At 33.3% G+C, this 24,815-nt stretch overlaps 1 protein-coding gene and 1 long non-coding RNA gene across 10 annotated transcripts in view; one reads left to right on the plus strand and one right to left on the minus strand.

Moving 5' to 3' along the window:
- LOC118191378 (uncharacterized) overlaps positions 1-5,381 on the minus strand; it is a 338,644-nt gene extending 333,263 nt beyond the window's left edge. The window contains exon 1 of one of the 5 annotated variants that reach the window (XR_015042791.1): positions 4,874-5,381. This is a non-coding gene — a long non-coding RNA (uncharacterized LOC118191378). The remainder of the gene's footprint in view (positions 1-4,873) is intronic. The other 4 variants (XR_015042792.1, XR_015042790.1, XR_015042794.1 and 1 more) reach the window with 4 other exon arrangements.
- Positions 1-24,815, plus strand: part of LOC118185560 (chondroitin sulfate N-acetylgalactosaminyltransferase 1-like) — a 230,042-nt gene that overhangs the window by 52,826 nt on the left and 152,401 nt on the right. The window lies entirely within an intron of this gene.

The following is a 24,815-nucleotide window of genomic DNA, read 5'->3' on the forward strand; positions in this document are numbered from 1 at the left end:
CTCTTTTCCTTCAAAAAAATTATAAAACTGCTTTAAAATGAATTCTGATGAGAATTTTTCGTGGCGTCTGTACGAACGTATGTACGTACGTGCGTACGTACGTATCTCGCATAACAAAAAAACGAGTAGCCTCAGAACGTTAAAATTTTGTATATAGGACGGCTATAACATGTAGATGTGCACCTCGTATTTTGGTTGCAATCGGCCGCACCAAACGTCTATAAATATATTTATATATATATATCCACTCTGTTACCCGGCTCAGTAATCTCAATTTCTTTACTCTTATATGTTCGTAAACTGTACATTTTTTGCTTTAAAAATGATTGAATTATGTTGTTTCTATCTTCCGGTTAAGGTTTTTATGCCTTTAGTAAATCTGTATGAAATATTTTTAGAATTATTAACAATTTTAAAGTTGTTTAAGTCCTCTAGCCTTTTTTCGATGGCGGCCATTGATTGTTTACATTTGAAACAGCAGACTAGTGGATTTGTTGCCAATCTAGAGAAACTTAGCTTCGCAACAACAAAGATAACGCCTTCATTTATTATTGCCAATTAAATCATGTTTAATCCTTTCTGGAATTTTTTCGAGTAAATAAGTATTTAAGATTTACTTCGTAATTTTTATATAGATATTTTGAGTTTTTATGTATTTTTGCCTTCTCGCGAAGTGAGAACTGAATTAATTGAATGAGAAATACTCAATCGTCTGTGATAAACTGTTTCTTTTTTGTTTTGTTTGCTTAATTTCTTTTATACATCGTTCTAGCTTTATTATAGTATTTGAATAGAACATGTGGCAACGATTAGATAATTCTATTCTTTAAATGATATAAATTTTGTGCATTCTGAGTTATAATATGAGCGAAATATAATACTGCTAAGTGAATCTAGCGCCAGAGTGTCGCTATGGTAAACAAATACTAGAGTGACTTTTAAAGAATGGATTTATTCTGTTGTGGTTTATGCGCTGTCGGCGAAGTAGATTTAATTCAATCCAATAAGTTTAAATGAAATGTAAGAAAAAATGCGTATAATTTAATATTCCGTACAAGGAAGTCATGTGGTGTACACATCAGATTTTTTTTCATTTGTTTTAAATGTTGTTACAGTGTTTCGGGACATCAACTAAGGGATCACATTCCATGTATAATTTTTTTACTGAGACAATTATTCACCACTTACATTTTTATAACAATTCGTAATTTTATTAGTCGGCTTTGCCGCCCTGAATGATATTTTGGTTAGCACAGCCAGCTGCCATATTGCTGAGCCCAGGTTTGAATCCCGAGTATATATAGGTATAGTATTGGAGTCAGTTTCTCCTAGAAAGTACTTTACGAATGCCTTCCTTTTCTTAGGCAGATATCCTTGGTGTGCTTTGTCATAATCAAATAAACGAAACAAAAACCTGCCTAAAGCGAGAGATGCCATCGTAGAAGACGTTTTAAGGGAAACTGTCTGTTATCTACGTTACATATGGGAGGAAACCATGGAATTTCCTGGAATAGAGCCCGTTTTCCTGAATTTAAATCTTGGTTAAACTATTGCTGTTTATGTATTTTACCGATCGGCCGCTTGTGGGTCCATCACTCATCTTTTCATCTCTAAGGCAATTTCTCCAAAAAAGACCAGAACTGTGTAAAATCATGGGAAAATGTATTAGTTTTGGAAGGTTCACTACATTACTTAGCTTAAATGAATTTAAGCAGAAGTAAAGGAAATTACCATTGAATTAATATTCATGCATGCTATAAAAAGTGCACTTAAATTTTTCCAGCCGGGGAAAAAAATTGTTAACAAGTTCCCATACCTTTTTCTGTTTTATTTCTATTATAAACAAGCTTTTCCCTCCCTTCCTAATTGTTTCTTTTCATAAAAAAAAGGAACATTAACATGAATTTCAAGTAGATTCTTTTATACTGCTTACAAGAACAAGATTTTACCACGAAAATCCTAATTAGCTGACTAGATTTCTTCTGCATGCTAATGAGACAATGACAAAGCCTTATGCGTCACATAAAGTTTGTGGTAAATAAGAAAATGGCAGCAATGCATCGTAAATATTTCTACAATAACGGCTAAGTTGTTATTAAAACTGCTGGATCATGCGATCAAAAAATAAAGTGTGAAGTTAATTGTGAAATTACAGTAGTAAAACTAGCAGTAAAAATAACTGTAAGAATGAAGCTTTAGAATAATGTATGACATAATAAGTATATTCAGCAGGTAGTGTTTTTTTTACGTACAAGGTCTGACCTTGAATTTACTTAAATCGGTTGTCTTCTAAAGTTACAATAGAACTTGAATTATCTAGACCTTCAAGTACTCCATTATTTAATTATGTGTATTAAATTTAATATAAGACGCATATTTTTTTAGAACTGCATCGGGGCAAGCTATGTTCTGATGAAAGCTTTTAATTTTTTTTTAATTCTTTTAATTTAATGAGAAAAAATTACTTTTATTTGAATTTTTTAATTACTATTGATCTGGAAGTTAATTCATTTATATATTAATCAAGAACCTGGCTTTGTTCATAATTCTCCATGCTGCTGCTTGTGAACGTGCTAGCTACATGGGCATTTTTGTGTTTTTCCTCGTGTGTAACATGTTTACAAGCCAATTTCCAAGAACAGCAAATTTGGTTTGGCTAATTAAATTTTACAAAGCACTCGAAGGCTATCTGCCTAAGGGAAGAGATGACTTCGTGAAGGACTTATCAGCTAATTTTGGGTACAGAAATGCAAGATTTTTCAAGTGGAAAGCGGATTGTAATTGAATCTGATGTATCCTTCTCTTGATAACGTTATATCAGATTTGATTGAATTCGTCTTCTTTTGTATTTGTTCTGGTTTTAGTATTTTTTCTGGGTTTTAGAACTTTTTAGTTTCACGTTTCTTTAATTCTTATTTTTAATATTTATGAGATATTTTGAATATTTATGAGATATTTTGAAATTTAATGGGATTGAATTTCACTTCTTTTGAATCTTCGTGAAAAATTGGTTCTAAATGTTTTACTTATTGTGTATACTGATCAATTTTCACAATTTTCAGCAGAATATTGCGCAGAAAACGTGGAATAATTATGTTTCTAAATAAAAAAAAAAAAGTTTTGTGATACTATATATATATATAAGTGTTTTGTGTGTAAGATAAAAACATGTAGAACCAATTTTAAGAACCATTCCCAAAATAAATCTTATTTTGCATTCCAATCAAAACAAATTAGTAGCGGACGATTATACGGAAAATGCTAAATGTTCATCTCAAAATATTAAGGAAAAAATAGAAAATTTAAATAGAAAATCTTTTGCATAACCTGCGAAGAACCTTCTGTACTTTCTTCACCCTTTCCGATACGTAAAGTCTGATTTCTCGATATTGATTTTTTTTAGTTTGCTAAATTTAATTTTTATGACAATTTTACACGAATACGCAGTTTATAAGAATTCTAAATATATATAAATTGAGCCTCAGTAGCCGAGAGGTTAAGACCACTGAATACCGGACGTTCGACGCGCGGTAGATACCAGACGAACGTGCTGGTTGCAAGACTGGCTGGTTTATCTGGCTTATTATGGTTTTTCACGAGCCAGTTCCCTTACAAGATACCCCACGAAGGCTATCCCCTTAGAAAAATAGCCCGTGTGTTCGTTGCCATATTCCAATGATCATAACTAAATATATATATTTAGAATTAATTTATAAATAATATATATACATATATGCATACACATAAGTAACGAAGCTGTAATGTATATCCTAATTTTATAACAGTTATTTTAAGGTTATCAACGTTTCCTATCTCTTCTAGCTTCAGCTTACAATTCCTTACTAGAATGTGTTTTTAGAATGGCGTTACATGCAAATGAGATGTAGAAAGTATTTAAGTCAAAGTTCCACTGACTTCTGACTTCGAGAGAGAGAGTTAGGATTTACGAATAGCGCGCGTTTGCCTTTTGGCTACGTCTCTTTAACTGTTACTACCCTAGGCGGTATTACGTGCCTTTTGATAGCTTTTCTAGCTAATTTAATATCACGGACCAACTAGGTCAGAATTTGTGTTAGCTTCGGCTAAATCTCTTTAGTTAGTTATTAGATAGTTCTTAGTTCTTACATTTTAAGTTAAGCCCAATTGGAGGCTTTATTCTACGCTCTGAGAAAAGATCCGATTGTATATTTTTATTTTATTATATATATTTATTATATTATATATTATTATATTATATATATTATATATTTATTTCTGAGAAAAGATCCGATTGTATATTTATTTTTATTTTATTTAAAAAATTATGGGTAATTAACCCTTCTTGAGTGTACGTTTCCGGGTGAAAGTATAGTTTAGGGTACCCCTTGGCGAAATTTGGCGATTTTTGGCGGTACATGGATACCGATTTTGTGCAATTCTTTGACTCGTTATTTTGGCTTGCGAAGCGGCGATTTTTGCGCCAAAAGTCGCCGCTACACAAAGCCAAAATAACAAGACAAACAACTGCACAAACTTGGTATCCATGTACACATCGACTTATTTTCACTTAAAAGAAAACCACGAATTGCACAAAAATGGCATTGCGCACTCTTTTAACTTTATCCATGTACACGTCGACCAATTTTCACTTAAAAAAAAAATCCCCGAATTGCACAAACTTGCATTGCGCACTCCCTTTACTTCCATATACGTCCATATACACGTCGATATATTTTCACTTAGAAAGTCAAAGGAGCATCAAAGTCTACAATATAGGCAAACAAAAAAATACATAACCTCAATAAAATACATTTTAAACCAAACAATAAAATAACATAAAAAAGGAAAAACATGTTATACATTTAAGCACTACCAAAAGCAAAAATTCACTTACCATGATTTTCGAGTTCGCTTCGTACACCAGAGCCACGTAAAAATCAAAACATCAATCATACTCAAATGACTTTTTTCGAACCAGGTACTCTTTCTGATCGAACGCTTCACATAATGACCATCTGAACCTTTCTTCCTACAAACCCGTTCAAATCCATCTAAACGATTTTAACACACACCACAAAAACGCTTACAAAATATCCCATGATTCAAAATTTCCCAGAATCATGCACCCGACGTTACAATAGGGTTTCCATAACATTCAACTACTCAGTCTACTATAAATGAAACAACAACTTGGCGATAAACCAAACAACAACTTCATCATAATACAAAAGGTACCTTAAAGTCTACTCCACCTCATTTTTGTTCTTGGAATTACGCAATTATTCGCTTAGTAGTTCATCAGGTTCCTCAACATTTAGTTTAGTAGAATAAAAAGGAAGAACACTACAAAGATTCCCGAATGAAAAAGGGTATACTGTAATTTAAAGTCATTTTTTAAAAATATTAAAATTTAGAAAACTAAACTGAGTTTATAATGAAGCCTTAATATATATATATATATTTAACGAAACTCATAAACTGAAAGAAAAACGTAATGCGATCTAAAAGAAGAAAGAACTACGGAGAAAAAGAGGAAAAAAAAAGTAATTATCAGAGCAAAAAATCAAAGGGAAAAGAAAATAGGAGCCCGACTAAACAAACAAACATAACAAAACTAACAAAACCTGCTTCGTAAAAAGCGCAACAATAACAGCTGTCTTTAGTTTCGTTTTCCTTTGCGAGTATATTAAGCAAAACTAATCAAGCACTCAAGGCAGACAGATAAGAAACCTCCGAGTAAACTGGAAGTTGAGTAAACGTGCCGATATGTATAACGGTACTTGTGCCATGAATGCTTTTTTTTTCAATGCGTGTTCTGTAATAAATGCTTTTAGACGTATCGTTTAAACACTTGAATTTAGAGATTAACATTCAGCATTATTATTAATGTGTGTTACACTGTACCGAACACATCCAAAATGATGAACAGAATGAAAGAAACGTGAACAGTTTCGAGCCTCATTAGTTCTAAGTAGCTACTAAATTTTACTAAAAATACATTAAAAAAACTATTCATCTTCAACTGAGCATTCACAAGGCGAAATGATGAAACTGGTATACTGTTTCTTTGGTCAAACTGAAAATAAACAAATCTGAAAAAATAAATAAATAATTAAATAAAATTTATTATGTATAAAAATTATTAAATTGGTTAGAGAAAAGAACTTAATACTGTATAAGCAAAGTCGTATTATTTCTTAAGTCTTACCATAAATAAAATTTAAAAAATCCTTCCGAGCACCCCACAATGATCGTGAAGTAATAAATTGCTCAAGAAAATAAATTTAAAATATCTGATGTGGACATCACATGACTTCCTTGCACGAAACATTAAATTATACTCATTTTTTGCTTCATTTCATTTAAACTTATTTCCTCTAATTTCATTAGAGACACAGTTCTCATTCAATTCGGTTTTCACTCCACTGCAAGGCAAAAATGCATAAAAATTTAAAATATCTTTAGCAAAAATTGAAAAATATGCTTCAATATGAAACACCAAATACAGTTAAAACAATTGAAAAACAATTTTTACAATTAAAATTAGAGTTCCTACGCAAAAACATACAATTCGGCAAGAAGGCAGAATTTCGGTGCACAAAACTGAAAGTTTACTTTTAGTACCACTCGGCAAAAAGACACTGAAGGTGCAGAAGTTAATTTAATTCATTAAATTTCAAATGTAAATAAATATGGCAGCTATGTTAAAAAATTAGGCTTAACAATACTTAAACAACTTTTATATTGTTCATAATCTTACAATTATTGCATGCAGATTAACTAAAGGCTTAAACTCTTTAAGCGGGACATAATAACAGCATAATTCAATCATTTTGAAAGCAAACAAATGCACAGTTTGCCAACATATAAGAATAAAAAAACTGAGTTCATTAAGCCGAGTAACAAAGTGGGAATATATATATATATATATATATATATATACTTTTTATGCAGCCAATTGTAGCGAGAAAGGGAGGTGCACAACTATATGTTATAGTAGTCCTATATACAAAATTTGAATATTGAGGCTACTGGTTTTTGATTTATGCGAGATACATACATACATACAAACGTACGTACATACAGACATCACGTAAAAATTTCTTCTGAATCCATTTTAAATCCTGTTTGCAACCTATTTTGGGAAAAAGAGTCCCTTATTCTGTGCTTACGTACAGATGTCACGCAAAAACGTCGTTAAATTGAATTCGATAGCGCGTCAAATTGGATACTTTCGTTGAAATATGATACCCGAAAATTTTTCGATTACAATACTTCCTTTACTTCGTACAAAGAAGTAAAAACGGAAAGGAAATTAGATAAATATTAGCTACAGATACGTATTTCTAATGTACAACGGCAAATATAGAGAATCACTATGCAAACATTCACCATGATCGTAAATGCTGAGTAAAAATATTTTGTTACGCTTTTAAATCACATTTTGCAGAGTTATAAGGTTATTTTGAAGCATGCGACTTGAAAAATGTGTAACACCCTCGCCGGGACTCGACCCATGGATCTCGAATACGCGTCGAGTGTGCCTCCAGTAACACCACGAACGCATGCGGAAAGGAGGAAGAAAATTCCCCTTTTAAAGGGCGACTGGGGCTGAGCGGACCCAATTGCTAAATCCTGGTGGTGACGAATATCGTGTACTACATTTTAGTTCAGGGTCACTTTAGAGTCATTAGGTTTTTTGTAAAAAGTTACTGCGCTATTCTCTTGCCGGGACTTGAACCCTAGATCTCTCGAATACGCGTCGAGTGTGCTTTCAGTTACAGTACAAAGGCACGGGGAAATGAAGGAAAAATACCTTGTATCTTTATTATCAAGACATATTATGACGCATGTTAAAATAGGCGAAAGCGTAAGTAACAGAGCATGTAAATAAACTGTTAAATTTGAAATAAACAGTGCATTCCAAATTAGGAAAAATACCACCAAACATAAATTTACTTAATTATGTGATTGACGTTACATAATTTTATTTATTACAATAACTTTGTTATGACACATTGAATTGCACAAGAGTCCCTTGCTTTTACAACTGCATTTATTCGTAAAACATTTCTTTCTTCTCCGGTTACTTGTATTGACTTCCGCAACAGCATATCTGCTCTTCTCAACGTACACCAACGATGATCCAAATGTATAAGAATATAACCATATATTCGGTCTGTCACCAAAGTACATTTATGTGTTGATATTCACGGGGAATGTTGACCTTCTCCAATATTTGGTCTTCCCAATACTGTTTGTGAATGACAATACAATGCGTAAAGGGATTTTTTTTTCAAAACTCGATTAGGAAGTTGTTGTTTTTTACTTCCTTGTACGAAGTAAAAAGGAAGTATTGTAATCGGGAAAAGTTTCAGGCAGCACATTTCAACGAAAATATCCATTTTGACCGCTATCGAATGCAATTTAACGATGTGTTTGCGTGTCATCTGTACGTAAGGACAGAATAAAAGACTCTTTTCCTCCAAAAAAATTATAAAACTGCTTTAAAATGAATTCGGAAGAGAATTTTCCGTGGCGTCTGTACGAACGTATGTACGTACGTACGTACGTATCTCGCATAACTCAAAAACGAGTAGACTCAGAACGTTGAAATTTCGTATATAGGACTGCTATAACATTTATATGTGCACCTCGTATTTTGGTTTCAATCGGCCGCACCAAACGTATATAAATATATATATATATATCCACTCTGATACCCGGCTCAGTAATCTCATTTCTTTACTCTTATATATTTCTAAATTGTACATTTTTTACTTTCAAAATGATTGAATTATGTTGTTTTTATCTTCCGGTTAAGGTTTTTATGCCTTTAGTAAATCTGTATGCAATATTTTTAGAATTATCAACAAATTTAAAGTTGTTTAAGTGCTGCTAAACCTAATAATTGTTTTGATGGCGGCCATTGCTTGTTTACATTTGAAACAGCAGAGTAGTGGATTTGTTGCCAATCTAGAGAAACTTAGCTTCGCAACAACAAAGATAACGACTTCATTTATTATTGCCAATTAAATCATGCTTAAACCTTTCTGGAATTTTTTCGAGGAAATAAGTGTTTAAGATTTACTTCGTAATTTTTAATACAGATATTTTGTGTTTTTATGTATTTTTGCCTTCTCGAGAAGTGAGAACTGAATTAATTGAATGAGAAATACTCAATCATCTGTGATAAACTGTTTCTTTTTTGTTTTATTTGCTTAATTTCTTTTATACATCATTCTAGCTTTATTATTTATTATAGTATTTGAATAGAACATGTGGCAACGATTAGATAATTCTATTCTTTAAATGATATAAATTTTGTGTATTATGAGTTATAATATGAACGAAATATAATACTGTTAAGTGAATCTAGCCCCAGAGTGTCGCTATGGTAAACAAATACTAGAGTGAATTTTAAAGAATGCATTTATTCTATTGTGGTTTATGCGCTGTCGGCGAAGTAGATTTTATTCAACCCATTAGTTTAAGTGAAATGCAAGAAAAATGCGTATAATTTAATATTCCGTGCTAGGAAGTCATGTGGTGTACACATCAGATTTTTTTAATTTTACGTTGACGTGATTTGTTTTGGGGATGTCTTCATTTTATTTAAATTTAAAATTCTCAGAATTTTTAACCTACTTGCACCATCTGATATAGGGGGGGGGGATTTAAAAATTTTTTAAATGCTTTTTCGACCATACTAAATAACAGAATGTTTAGAAGTTAAAGAGTGATTATTGACTGTTAAAAAACAATTTTTCAATTGACTGATAATGTGTGATTAGGACTAAAAATATATATTTTTTTATAAAATAAGCTTTCATTTTAAAGTCTTGAAGTAATTACTTTATTAAAAGGAGAAAAATAATTTATCAGGTACTTCAAGGGTACAGGGGATACAGTAATTCTCTTTACAAAATTCATCTACAATTTTACATCATGAAAAATAAATAACCAAATCTGATAAAAACGAATTGCACTGCCAAAAAGTGCAAGTCGTTATTTTTATATATTTTTAAAAAAGTTCCACGATATTATTATTCATGATATAAAATTTTAAATTATAATAATGATGATACAAGAATCATAACACAAAAAGTAATGTGGAAACTGATATAAAATAGTAAATTATTTTTTTAATATAATTATTTAATCTTTTGTTTCCATTAAATTATAATGTAAATTAATTTTCAATTCCAGTTCTTTAATTATTTTAGGAGTTTAAATAAAAGCTTATTTAAAAAATTGCATTTCAATTTAATATAACATATTCGCATTTACTGAAGAATAAAATTATATTAATACCTTTTCAGGGAAAAACAGAAAAATACATTTATATTTTTAATTGATTTTTTTTCCTTCCTCCACAAAAACAACACATTTTTGGAAAACAAAAAGTGCGCAACATGGCAAATTATCATTACTTAATTAAGAGCCTGAGGTGTTAATTATCTTTCTTGATATAACAGCAGTTTTTCTTCTAATCAATAAAAAAAGATCGTTTCCGTTAAGAGAGACTGTAATTTAAAGAAACGTTATTTTTCGTTATGGTCATTTATTTTAATCAGTGATGAAATAAAATTTATGATAGTATTTCATACAAATTAAAATATTCTATATATATTAATACGAAAACATTTAAGTAACATTGTTACATAATTATTGAAATTAAGAACTGTAAAATAATAATTTGACAAATAATTAAAAACTCACGCCTTGAAAAGTAAATACAATTTAAAATTCCTTTAATTCCATATTTCGGTATTTCAATAAAATATCACCACTTCTTACTTAAGCCACATAAAATTCAGTTCAACAGTTAATCACAAAATATTTAAAAACAGCATATATTTAGAATTCCCGATAGAACATTAAAGGCTGAAATACACATTTCTATATTTGCAATATTATTTCTTTAAAAAGCCGCCAGACACTTGAAATAGTTGTCATAAAAATTAAAAAATGATTTGAGTAAGTCCACCCAGGGTAATTTCATGAAAATATTGAATATTTGTAATTATATATTTCATGATTTTAATTGCATATTTATTTAAATAATCACATCGAAAAGTAGAAAAAAGTATTCTTAAGAACTGTGTTTATTGCTTTCAAATCGCTCAGTATGTTACATAAAAACTTTCCAGATTAAATTTGAAAGTATCTCCGGCAACATGCTGGCGTGTAGAGTATAAAAGTATTTTATTCCTAACCGCGATAACACACTGCTTTCATAGAGGCGAATTTTTTAATTAAAATTTAAAAATCTTACATTTTTCCGAATGGCAACAGTCTTCCGCGCTGGAGATAAAAACGTTTTATTTCGAACAGTGCTGCCATTGCTCGCTTTCAGATCGTTGACTTTGTTAATCAAAAATTCACTGAGGTTTTACAAAATATGAAATATATAATAAAACAAATTCAAGATTCTTGCTTCCAGATGTACGTGTTCAGGTGGAGGAATACGTTATTAAAAATTTGATGGCTCTCTAAGTGCTGTCGTTTTTTCACAGCGCAAGGGACATAAATACAGAGGCTGTTCGCACATTTTTTAGACGATTTTGGTAAGCGGTAATAAAACTTCCCTTGCTGCAAAAGAAGTAATTGCAATCGTACTATGTTTTTAAAAGTCAAAATTATCGTCTGCGACTTGAAAGTTTTGTTTTTATTCCAAATGGCGAATTTAACAAAGCAGTGGTTCGAAGGCTACATTTACGCTCTTTCCGAAGAAAAATATGCATACTTCGTTATCCAAAAGCGATGTGAGAGTCATGGTTTTGTGATATCTAAAACGTCGATAGGTAATATCATCAACAAGAAAGGAAAAAAAACGTCAAATTGGAGACTCAGGTGGGACGAAAATTCCAAACAAGTATCCAAGGAAAAAACGGACATCTTCGACTATTGCAAAGGTTCGTTGTTTAATGTTAAAAGAAAATCCCCCTAGTCAAAGGACAATTGCAAAATCATTAAAATGCTCGGTGTCCACTGGAAACAAAATGATAAACGTTGATTTAAATCTTAAGAAAGCGAAAAAACGCAATGTGCATCGTCTTCTTCCAAAGAATATCGCTCAACGCAGGACACGCTGCAGAATTCTATATGAGAAACACTTATCCAAAGAAAAATGGAAAACAATTGTTGCAATAGATGAAGCATGGGTGTATTTAAATGATTGTAATAAAAAAAGAGCCATTTATTATCATAACAGGGAAGAAACAAATTTAAGTACATGGTTCAAAGAATCGAAAGAAAGTTTTTCTAACGGATTCATGATTGTTGCTGGTTTTTCTTATAATGGTAAGTTAATAATAAAGAGAGTGCAAACAAATGTCAAGATTAACTCCAAATACTAACAGGAATATATTTTATCGCCAATTTTTCTGAATGAAATACCATCGCTTTACCCACAGTGCCATCAGTCTGTGAGACTCCATCAGGACAAAGCTAGCAGTCACACATCAAAATCCACTGTAAATTTCCTAAAAGAAATGGAACAAAAAACTGGTATCAAGGCCATACCCTTCACTGATATCCCTACTAAATCTCGCGATGTGTCACCTATGGGTTTTTGTGCTTTCGGAGTTTAAATCCTGCGTTATCCAAACGTTGTCCCAAAACCCTAACAGGACTCTGGAAAGCTGTTCGGGAGGAATGGGATAGAATATTTCTTCTGCCACTTCAAAAGGCATTATTATCCTGGAAATTGCGGTGTCGAAAGATAGTTCAGAATAAGGGATGTCAAATAGAACATTTAAAACACAATAATTTTATGTAATTTAGTTTTGTGAATACAATATACATCGTCTAAAAAATGGTTGAACAGCCTGTGTACATACATGCAGATTCTTCATTATTTAATTTCTTTAAAAATAATATAGGGCGATAATATTTGGTGGCAACAATTTGAAAAGTGAATCAGCCATCTAAAGTGAACCGACATTTATAGTGATATGCTGCAGAATCACGTTTCGATACTATTAACCGCTTTTGGACTAATAATGGATATGTACTCTTTCAATTATTAGCACATAGAAGAGCTATTAATCTCGTTTTGGCATTTTGCGTCGATTCACTTTCTGTGTTGATACACTTTTCAAACTGTTGCCACCAAATATTATCGCCCTGCGTTATATTTAAATAAATTAAATAAGGAAAAATCTGCGTTAATGTATGTATATTTCTCGCATTGTGATAAAACAACGGAACCAAAAGCCATTAAATTTTGAATAACGTAATCCTCCTCCGAATATGGGCATCTGGAAGCCCAAATTTTGAATTTGTTTTATTATCGATTTCATAGTTTGTAGCACTTTAACGCATTTTTGATTAAGAAACTCCGTGATTTCAAAGCGAGCAATGGCAAAACTGACAGAAAATAAAAATAAATAATAATAATAATAATAATAATAATAATAATAATAATAAAACATTTTTATCCACAGCGCGCGAGACTGTGTTTCGGAAATTCTAAAGATATACTCAATTTAAAATTACTTTGCGATATTGTTATCCAGCTGAATTTTATGTGCGAAGAACATGATATTTAAGGAACAAAGGTAACACACACAACGTTAAAAAACAGCCCTCTGGGCGTAATGTAAAATCTGAAAAGCTTTCAGATTTTTATTTTTTCTCTTTTATCTTATTTAAAAAAAAAAACCATTTGCGCCAAAGAGTAGATATTTTGATTAAACTCAGTTAACATTTGTCAAAAGAAATAATCTTCAGAAATAAATCACCAAATGAGACAAAAGCATCAAAATAGCCAAAAGTACTTTGAAACAACAGTTTAGCATGAAGTAAGAGCTCAATAATTCAAAAAAGCAGTTCCTGATTTACAAAACGTTTTCGTGCAAAACGACATATAATAAAACATTTATGATTATAATATATATAATATGTATATAATTAATGACAACAATTTGTAAAAATAATATTACCATAAACTAATGGTGCAAACTCTTATTTAAAACAAAAGCATTATTTTGTTAATTTGTAATCCATCACCCAACGATGCAACCTAAGCAGACACGAACAGAATAATTATCCATTGAAGGAAAGTGGGCTAAAATTCAGTAAGGTCCAGCCTTAAATTGGCATATATTTTACAAACGAGTTTAGAATAGCATGAAGTTTAAAGTAAAAATTCATGTTTTGAAAATTCCTTTTCAAAGGTTGGTTTGGTGTATTTTATTATAACACTCGAAGGTTATTTGCCTAAGGAAAAGTATGCCTTCGTGAAGGACTTTCTGAGGAGAGCTGGTTTGTGTACATAATAAACATGGGGTAGCCATGGAAACGACTATGCACCCAGCTGGTTCGCTGGGATTCGATACCCGAACCGAACTACCAGCGTTCAGTAACTTTACCGCTCGACCGCTGGTGGGTTTTCCTTTTCAAAGAACAGATATACTCGAAAAATATTATACCAACAGGAAAAATTTTGTATTTGAAGGTGAAAGTCTGGTGGAAAATCTTTGAGTAGGATTGTTGATTTTTAAGATTTGTGCCCAAATGAATTTTTCAATTATTCGATAGTTTCACTAATCAGAATATATTTTTTGTTTCTATTTTCGATCTTTAATCTTTTTAGTATTATAGATAAGAATAAGAAAACAAACGTGCATAAGGAATTAAAAATAATGCCGTGATAAATATAAATAATTAAAAATATTCGGAGACGATTTTTTTGATTTTATATTCTGTTTGAATCTTCGGATGGTACAATTCGCGTTCTTGTTTTCAGTTATAATAAATTATGTTAAAATTGTTCACATATTCTTACAATAAAACCCTTTGTAGATTAACAGAAATACTTGCTGAATATTTTAAGAATGGCTATTTTATTAAATACATTTTTTCTTTAAAACTTATCCGCAAATGATTGCTTAAATTTATTGGTATCCATTCTAATCAGATCTGATTTTGCCTTTGCATAGTAATCATTCAATTTCAGTTCGCTTCCCCCCCCCCCGCGGTGAAATCGCGGATTATGGGTAGTTCTATCCAGGTTCAAATCTTGGCAAGGGAGCTGGGTTTATAGCAGTTTTCAAGCGTTTTCGCGTGTATAACGTAGATTCCAGCCAGTTTCTCTTAAAATGTTCTCTATCATGGCATCCTTAACCTAACGTAGCCAATTTCAGTCTATTCTTTTAAGTATTTTTAATGAATATACAGTGGATGGACAAAAATATGGAAACACCTTGTGAAATGCATGTTTGAAAAGATTGATTTTAATGAAATATGTAGGTGCCGCTGGCGTTTTTGATTACTGACGCCACCTATACAACTTCGTAAATGTGCTACACAGTTCAGTTGTTGTCGGAGTACTGTTATGTGAGATTGTCATTGCATTATGTCAGAGTTAACAGACTTCGAACGTGGGCAAATTGTTGGAGCACGTACGGTAGGTGCTTCCGTAAGCAAGGTAGCCGAGGTGTTTAGTGTTTCAAGAGGTACTGTATCGAAGATTTATTCCGCATATTTGAAAAGCGGAAAAACATCATCTGCTAAATTACAGCGCGGACGAAAGTGTGTCCTGAGTGATCGTGACAGACTATCATTAAGGGCAATTGTGACGAAAAATAAGAAGACCACAGCTGCAAAAGTTACTGCTGAAATGAATGTTGTGTTACCGAACACTGTGAGTACCAAAACAATTAGAAGGGAGCTTCATAAACAGGGAATTGCTGGCCGTGCTGCAATTGAGAAGCCACTCGTCAGTGATGCTAATGCCCGTAACAGGAAAAGGTGGTGTTTAAGTCATAAAGCCTGGACTATAGAGCAGTGGAAGCGAGTAATATGGTCTGACGAGTCTTCTTTCACATTGTTTCCCACTTCTGGCCGAGTTTACGTCTGGAGAACGCCATCTCAAGCCTATAATACAGACTGCTTGTTGCCAAGAGTGAAACATGGCGGGGGTTCTGTTATGTTTTGGGCAGCCATATCGTGGTTCTCTGCTAGCCCCATGATAACTGTGTCAGGGCACATGACTGCCAAGACTTATGTGAACATTTTGGCCGATCAAGTTCATCCCATGGTACAAACTTTGTTCCCCGATGGGGATGGTGTCTTCCAAGACGACAAAGCCCCTGTTCACACAGCTCACATTGTCCAGGACTGGTTTTCTGAGCACGAGGATGAGTTGTCTCATCTCCTCTGGCCACTACAGTCACCAGACCTGAATATTATCGAACCTTTGTGGTCTACATTGGAACGGAAAGTGCGTTCTCGTTATCCACCGCCAACATCGTTATCTGAACTTGCCACTGTTTTGCAGGAAGAATGGTATAATATTCCCTTGGCAAACATACAGGAACTGTATTTATCCATTCCAAGAAGACTGCAAGCTGTTTTGGGTGCCAACGGGTTTCTTACACCATATTAAGCAAAGAAACATGTTTTTTTAAAGGTGTTTCCATATTTTTGTCCAACCCCTGTATATTGAAATTATGAGTATGAAATAAACAACAGTTTAATGATGAAATATAAATAATTCAGAAACCTCAAATATGATTTATCCTGTTTTAAATTATATGCATGTTTTGACTGTACATTCGCATTCACCCTTTTTTTAATAATGATAAAGGATACGAAATTTATTTGTGAATTTCTTACCAATAAAAATATTTGTCTCTAATTCTGCCTTAATTGCTTAGAATACCAATGCAAATTTTTAATTTTTTTTTAATTATCGTTGCTACACTTACATTTTAACGAGCTTACATTTAATGAGCAGTAACTCAAGAATTAGGAATAACCTTAGGGATTATGAAATGGTAATACAAATACCGTGTGGCTTAATTAATAGATGCTTTGTCATCCATGGAGCTTAAATTTGAATAAAAATGCATAAGTACATATTTTGTAATAACAATAACAGCTAATGATATTATGCATCTGAAAAGCAGCTCCGATGGAGTTTTGCAAACTAAAAAAGAACATTTGCAGCATTTTTAAATTTCATTAATTTGAAATAATTTTAAATAAGTTGATCATTTATTTCCAAGAAAAATAGCTGCTAGGATATTAAATAAATTATATAACTACTAACTTATCTGTAGTTATTATAACAGTAATAGTTACGAAATATAAAAGAGTGCCTCGTACATTTTATTATTTAAACTAGATTACTTTGGAATTCGAAATACCTCTTAATTATTTCACATCTAAAATTGGCAACTCTTTAGTTTTTTAAATCAAATAAGCTCATCTATTATCTACGAGCTGAAAAGAATAAATATAAATTCATCAGCAAAAAAATTATTATCTTAGAAGGTTTTTTAATTTTTATTATCTGGGAGACAAATTTTCTAAAGTATTACGGTGTAATGTTTTATCGTTTACTCTTGGGAACAGAGAATTACTGGATGTAGAAAGTATGAAAATTGTCTTAATTCAGTGATCACAAATCTTTCTTTACTTCAGTAAATTTATTTTAAGAAAGTACTATGAAATGAAATTAAATTTGGAAAGGGAGAACTGTAGTTGACTTTACAGGTTTAGAAAGATTTTTTTTTAACATTTAGTTAAGGAATTATGCAAAATATACTTTGGGTCTTAATTAGTGAAGATATTTGAAATAATTTAGAAACGATGAATCTTATTAAATTCACTGTTCCTTCTCCGTGAATGGAGCTGTGTTTTGAAAATTCTGCTGACCTCATCTGATTTTTTTAAAAATGTCTAAATTTTCGCCTTTAAATGGACATTAATTCAATACATCTACCAGTAATTCAGTGAATGATATATTCTAATAACATTTATACACGCCTTTCTAACTTCGCAATCAATGTGTTACGAAAAACTATCATAAATGTAAAATCTGATATAAATTGTTCAGACAATGAGCATATACATATATATGTTTTTCTCATGCAATTCTGCTCAGCAATGGCTAGATGTTTAAGACCGCTGAATACTGGTAGTTCAACTTGGGTTCAAGTTCCTATGAGTGCGCTGGCTACACGGGAATTTTCTTATAATGGTTTTCTCTTTGTGTGATGTAAATGCGACTAATTTCTCTAAGAAAGTCTTCCAGGTAAGTAATCTTTCCTTTAGATACCCCGTAGATCCTATATATCGGATTAGTATTATATTCTGACAATGACGGCTCAGAATTAAATACACGGTCTCAGTTTCTACTATCCTAAAAGGCTGCCTATGCTGTCCCCGAGGGTAGTGGCGTATGCCATGCGAGTGGGTATCGCGATGGGCAGTTTAACGATCTCAATATGTTCCCAAACCATTCACGATATCCGTGCCTGTTGGCGTTTTCACCCTGGGGTAAGTGAAGTTCAGAGTTCAGTTTTCGAAAGTCCACCGCTTATGGATTGGGCAACCATGGGCGTTTTTGTCATGGAGGTAGGAAGTAAGATGGAGTCGCCCTAAACAAGTTTCTCTGTACCCTGCTCTGAAGCACCGGCGATCCCTACGTGGTGACCAAAACATTGGGTCATTTACCATTGAGTTCTATGGGATTTGACGCGTTCGGGTGTAAATATTTTGTAATTACGTCGCAAATATACATATAAATGTATATATTTTCTTTTTCTACAACACTTCAGAGTCCTAAGTATGTGAAAACAACATATTTTTAAACAACATTTCATTCTGAACGGAATTAAATGCTATACTTTTCACAGAACAGTTTTCGCAATATACATATAAATGTATATATTTTCTTTTTCTACAACACTTCAGAGTCCTAAGTATGTGAAAACAACATATTTTTAAACAACATTTCATTCTGAACGGAATTAAATGCTATACTTTTCACAGAACAGTTTTCTCAGAATGGTTTAATTTGAATGAAATATTTTCACAAGTTTTCATTAATTACATTAGAAAAAAAAAATTGACTGTTGTGTTAGCTGTAACCGTAATTCCACCTCGTATTGCTTTCCAGTAATTTCGAAAAGCAGAAATGACTAGAGATATCTCCGCGGCCGTTTGAAAACTATTTAAAGCCGAAGAGATCATTTTATCTCAGTTGCTTAGAAATTTTTGTTGGGTGTGGTATATTTAATTATGGCAAAGCACACTAGGGCTATCTGCCTAGGGGAAGGGATGCCTTCGTGGAGGACTTTCTAAGAGAAACTGGCTCGTATACACATTACACATGGGGAAAACCACGAAAACACCCATGCAGCCAGCCCGTTCGCGGGATTTGAACCTCGGACCGAACTACCAGTGTTCAGCGACTTTACCGCTCGGCCGCTGGTGGGCCGCCTGTTGGGAGTTTCTAGTTCCACGTGAACTGAGATATCCGAGTTAGATTTCTCTTTGCATTGCATTTGTTTAACGTTCTTTGTAGCGTGATGCATAACTACTGATTGTACTGTGTGATACTATGAATTCCTGTACTAGTAGCTGTGTGGAAAATGCGGGAACATTGAAATGTTTATTTTGATAAAATAAATTTTTAAACCTATCATCAGACTTGTGTGGATTTAATCTATTACAAACCCGTACGCACGCAACAATATTATTAAACGTAAAGGTCAATAATGAAAAGCTTTTGTAATAAAACTTCTGTAGTAACTCATAGAATTGTCTAATATTTTAATACATTTTACACACGTCTGACATTCTCGAATTCTCCTTAAATTTTTCGGTGTTCTAAGGTGTGAGGATCACTTCAGATTTTTTAATCGGTCATAAGTATCCAAAATATTTTCTAGTAAACATTTATTGAAAAATGTTTACATGCAAGTGCAGAAATGCAGTTGAAAACTGCATTATAATTGCATTATTCAAATGACAGCTATTCTTACTTTAAATTTATGTGATGTTTCTTGCAAATACAGAGAATATATTCCTGAAACAAATCCTTCGATTCCACTCCTAGCAACAGAAAGATCTGTTTGCAGGAGCTCTTCAAGGTATTTCTACCCAGTAAAGGAAAGGAGACCCATATTTTCCCGAGAAGTTCATCCTCGAAGGGATTCCTTCTAAAACAGAAAGTCATCTATTATTTTACATTTGATAGATGAACATTAAATAGCCATCGTGCTACAAATGGGTCTCAGGCTGCGCGGAACTCAGAATATTTGCATACATTCAAAACGACAAGCGACAAATCAAGCGATTCAAGACATTTTTTACTTGATTTCAGAGCTACTTACGCTTCTAAAATGAGCTGAAAGTTCATACTGAATATTTGTTGAATGTAATCAGATGTTCAAATATAATGAAATAAACAAATTTGTTAATGCATTGATTAATGTAAAGTTACTTTCATTCAGCGTATCTTCAAGTATTTATGTAGGAACACTTCGAAAAATCCAAGCACTTAATAGTTCGTTCGATTAATTCGAAAGATGTAATGAAAATACGTCTTAGTCAGATATGTAAATTTAGAAACGAGGAACCAATGAACATGCGCGAGTTTAAAGTGCTTGGACCAAACTAGAATACATGAATGTGAACATTAGAACATACAGGGGTTGGACAAAAATATGGAAACACCTTTAAAAAAACATGTTTCTTTGCTTAATACGGTGTAGGAAACCCGTTGGCATCCAAAACAGCTTGCAGTCTTCTTGGAATGGATAAATACAGTTCCTGTATGTTTGCCAAGGAAATATTATACCATTCTTCCTGCAAAACGGGGGCAAGTTCAGATAACGATGTTGGCGGTGGATAACGAGAACGCACTTTCCGTTCCAATGTAGACCACAAAGGTTCGATAATATTCAGGTCTGGTGACTGTAGTGGCCAGAGGAGATGAGACAACTCATCCTCGTGCTCAGAAAACCAGTCCTGGACAATGTGAGCTGTGTGAACAGGGTCTTTGTCATCTTGGAAGACACCATCATCATCGGGAAACAAAGTTTGTACCATGGGATGAACTTGATCGGCCAAAATGTTCACATAAGTCTTGGCAGTCATGTGCCCTGACACAGTTATCATGGGGCTAGCAGAGAACCACGATATGGCTGCCCAAAACATAACAGAACCCCCGCCATGTTTCACTCTTGGCAACAAGCAGTCTGTATTATAGGCTTGAGATGGCGTTCTCCAGACGTAAACTCGGCCAGAAGTGGGAAACAATGTGAAAGAAGACTCGTCAGACCATATTACTCGCTTCCACTGCTCTATAGTCCAGGCTTTATGACTTAAACACCACCTTTTCCTGATACGGGCATTAGCATCACTGATGAGTGGCTTCTCAATTGCAGCACGGCCAGCAATTCCCTGTTTATGAAGCTCCCTTCTAATTGTTTTGGTACTCACAGGGTTCGGTAACACAACATTCATTTCAGCAGTAACTTTTGCAGCTGTGGTCTTCTTATTTTTCGTCACAATTGCCCTTAATGATCGTCTGTCACGATCACTCAGGACACACTTTCGTCCGCGCTGTGGTTTAGCAGATGATGTTTTTCCGCTTTTCAAATATGCGGAATAAATCTTCGATACAGTACCTCTTGAAACACTAAACACCTCGGCTACCTTGCTTACGGAAGCACCTACCATACATGCTCCAACAGTTTGCCCACGTTCGAAGTCTGTTAACTCTGACATAATGCAATGACAACCTCACATAACAGTATTCCGACAACAACTGAACTGTTTAGCACATTTACGAAGTTGTATAGGTGGTGTCAGTAGTCAAAAACACCAGCGCCACCTGCATATTCCATTAAAATCAATCTTTCTTTTCAAACATGCATTTCACAAGGTGTTTCCATATTTTTGTCCATCCACTGTATATAAGACGCATTACTCGGCTGCTGTGGCAGTTCGAATCAATTAACATACAGTGTTGATTGTAATATCAAATAAAAATGTCCCGAAGTTCAGGCGGCTGAAGTGTTCGACAGAAGTTGCATCAGCACCTTCCAAAAAGCCAGTCAGTCGTGTTTTTTAATCTCCCGGTATGAGATTCAGAGCAATGGGCGTGTAGGCAAATGTTTCTAATAGTCCTAACAGATTATCTGTATTTGTCATAATAACTACGGAGAAGCTTGAAATGATAAGTTTGCCAGAAACTGGTACGGTAGTAAAAGTTGCTGTCAAGACACTTTACTGTTTAATATTCGGAGCTATTTAGCTACATTTGTTTGGAATATGATGTCACAGAACACCATTCGAAGCTAGCAGAAGTTGGACTTCCTTTTCGGAATCCGTTGACATGTCTGTCATTAAACTTTGGTATCGACAACAGCGCTTACTTTGTATCACGGACGGAATTTATCAGATTAGTACCACTTTCTATCACCCGTATCCAGCGACGGGTATCAGTTTCTGCCTGCCTCCCAATGCTATTTACCCTACTTCATTACAGAGCGATGAATGTCCATCATACATGGTGTTGCCGTTTTGGATGCCATTTCTTATAATACCTGGTCATGCTTAGTGAGTCTTTAGACTATTTTAACAGATGAATGACATCCTGAAATATACTGTAATACTAATGTTATTGTGCCTGTAAGAGACATCTTTTAGCACAATAAGGTCAGCCCACATAATATAACCACCTCCAGAGTCCTTCCTCTCTTACTCAGCTTGTCATTCCAAATTGTGTGTTCTCTGAGATAGTTTATCCTACCCACTGAAAATATGATAACTCTAGTACTCTTTCTTCCACCAATAGCTAAGCACCATGCCTTGCGCCAGTCCTTTGCATCCCTGTCATCATGGGACTTTTCTGACCGGTCTGTCTGATACAACATCACCTGATGGAATGAACTTTCCCTGAAGACCAACCTTATGTTCTCAAATGGTACGATCATTATCAACTCATTTGTCAAAATACTGAGTGCTCTGGCTTTACCTAGGTACCCTCCTATAGGCATGTTGTAACTGCTCCGCAATGAGCATAAACGTGTCGAAAAGTTTCAGAATATTTATCAGCAAATTTCATCATGTAGCGCATTTGACATTTGTGTATCAAATCAAAGTGTATACCAATTCAGATAGCCTAACGTATTGCTGCAAGAAGCAGCTATGTCATACTAATATTAAAGGTTCTGGACTTAACTTTTTTTCAACAAATGGAATGACTACTATCTGGTATTAATCACTTTTTCATAGTTGTTGGCTATGTGCTCATGTTACTTTCTTTGGGTGAACATATCTTTTTCCACTTCGAATAATTATGTATGATATTTTCTCACCATATTATTTCACCGCTTCGTAATCTCATTTTTAGGTATTTATTTACAGCAAGAAGTCTGAAAAATCTGCAATTCTAAACAAATGGTTACATAGCTTTTGATCAAAATTATAGTAGTTATACAACTGTTTAATTTGCGACTGTAACTACAAAATTTTTGCTATAATCTATGTCTCAGAATTATCTATTTGTATTTATTATAGATGTTTGGCTTTTGGCAACTAAGCCATTAGCATTTTTACTTCCCCGTATTTCTGAGTAACAGAATTAAAACTATTAAAAATGCTGAGCACATGTTTAAATGTTCTTTGCCCCTTGTTGTCCAGAGTCACAAAGGGGCACGCTGAAGACTTTTTGATTCTAATGTAGAAGATAGGAGTACTGAGGCAATCGTGTCTAGTCAAATGTGGAATGAATCCACAGCTGTAGCCCAAGGAGAATCAGAGATATTATATCTCTTGTATAGGAGACATTTCCAAGCCACTTCCCAAGGTTTTATGCATAAATATGAATTATCAATCTTTCCCAATTCCGTATTTATTTGTCTTTTAGCTGACTGAAAGTCGTAAGAAAGTTCATAAAGGATTTGAGGAAGACAGTCATTCTCCTAGTTGCCAGGAAACCTGCACTTCCTTTTCTCTGTAAAATCTCTGTAATGCTTTGGCACCTACAATTGTGAAATTAAATTGGTAAGAATGTTCAAAAGATTTATGCACTCATAAATGCGGTTTGATTCGCAAATTCTGGTTGTTGGTAAGTATCTGAAGGAGAGATTTTGATTATGACAGGGTGACGACTTTGGAAAAAGAAGTCTTACGACAGTAAAGCTGTCGCCGAGCGGTACAAATTGCTTCCAATTCACCCTCAAAACAAATGGTATTAACACCGACTGTTCCTGGAAGTTAAGGAGAGGTCTCACAATTATAACTGTTAAGTAAAGTAACTGCATTATTTACCAGTGATTTCCTAATATGAGTGATGCAGTTCATTAAAATAGATTAAGAAGAGTTTGCTATGAAAATATAAAATTCCGATTTAGCTTAAAACAGTTTATTTTAGAGAAACCTACAATGGAACTCCAAATGGAAGCAACATTACCCAAAATAATAAACATGGCCAAATTTAAGGAATACCTGCATTGCTTAAAAACAGTGATGATGAGACGAATCGTAATTTTGTTCTTTGATATAAATTTATTCGTAGCTTTTAAATATTTATACTAAGCTTAATCGAACAATAAATTAATGCATTTTTTTGCCAGTATTTCTTATTTGACAATTAAAATTGGAATTTTTAAGTAATCAAATACGAATAATTTCTCATTAATTACTTTCTCCAAACAGATGTGTACGTCAGGTATGATTAACATTAAATATTTATGTAGCAGTGATAGAGAGAAATATGCAGTCACGTGGTATTAAATAAAATATTTTGCAACTCTCTGTAGTAAGCTTTGAAATCTGAATTCTGAAACCAATGCAATTATTATTTGTATTTCCATTACCTTATTTTGGCATCGCTCTAATTAAGTTTAAAGAATTCCAGAATATCAAATGGGTAATCATTGGAATTAACAAGAATTATAAGTAGAAATTTAGTAGCTGCTTTCTATTAAATATCGCTACATTTTCAATGCAGTTCATTACAAACTGATAGTTAAATGTATTCAAAATAATACTACTGAAATGAAATTCCTACTTAAGTAGGG

The sequence above is a fragment of the Stegodyphus dumicola genome, chromosome 8 (genome assembly GCF_044657685.1).
Source record: "Stegodyphus dumicola isolate Sdum_Otavi_A_Nest chromosome 8, ASM4465768v1".
Taxonomy (NCBI): Eukaryota; Metazoa; Arthropoda; class Arachnida; order Araneae; family Eresidae; genus Stegodyphus; species Stegodyphus dumicola.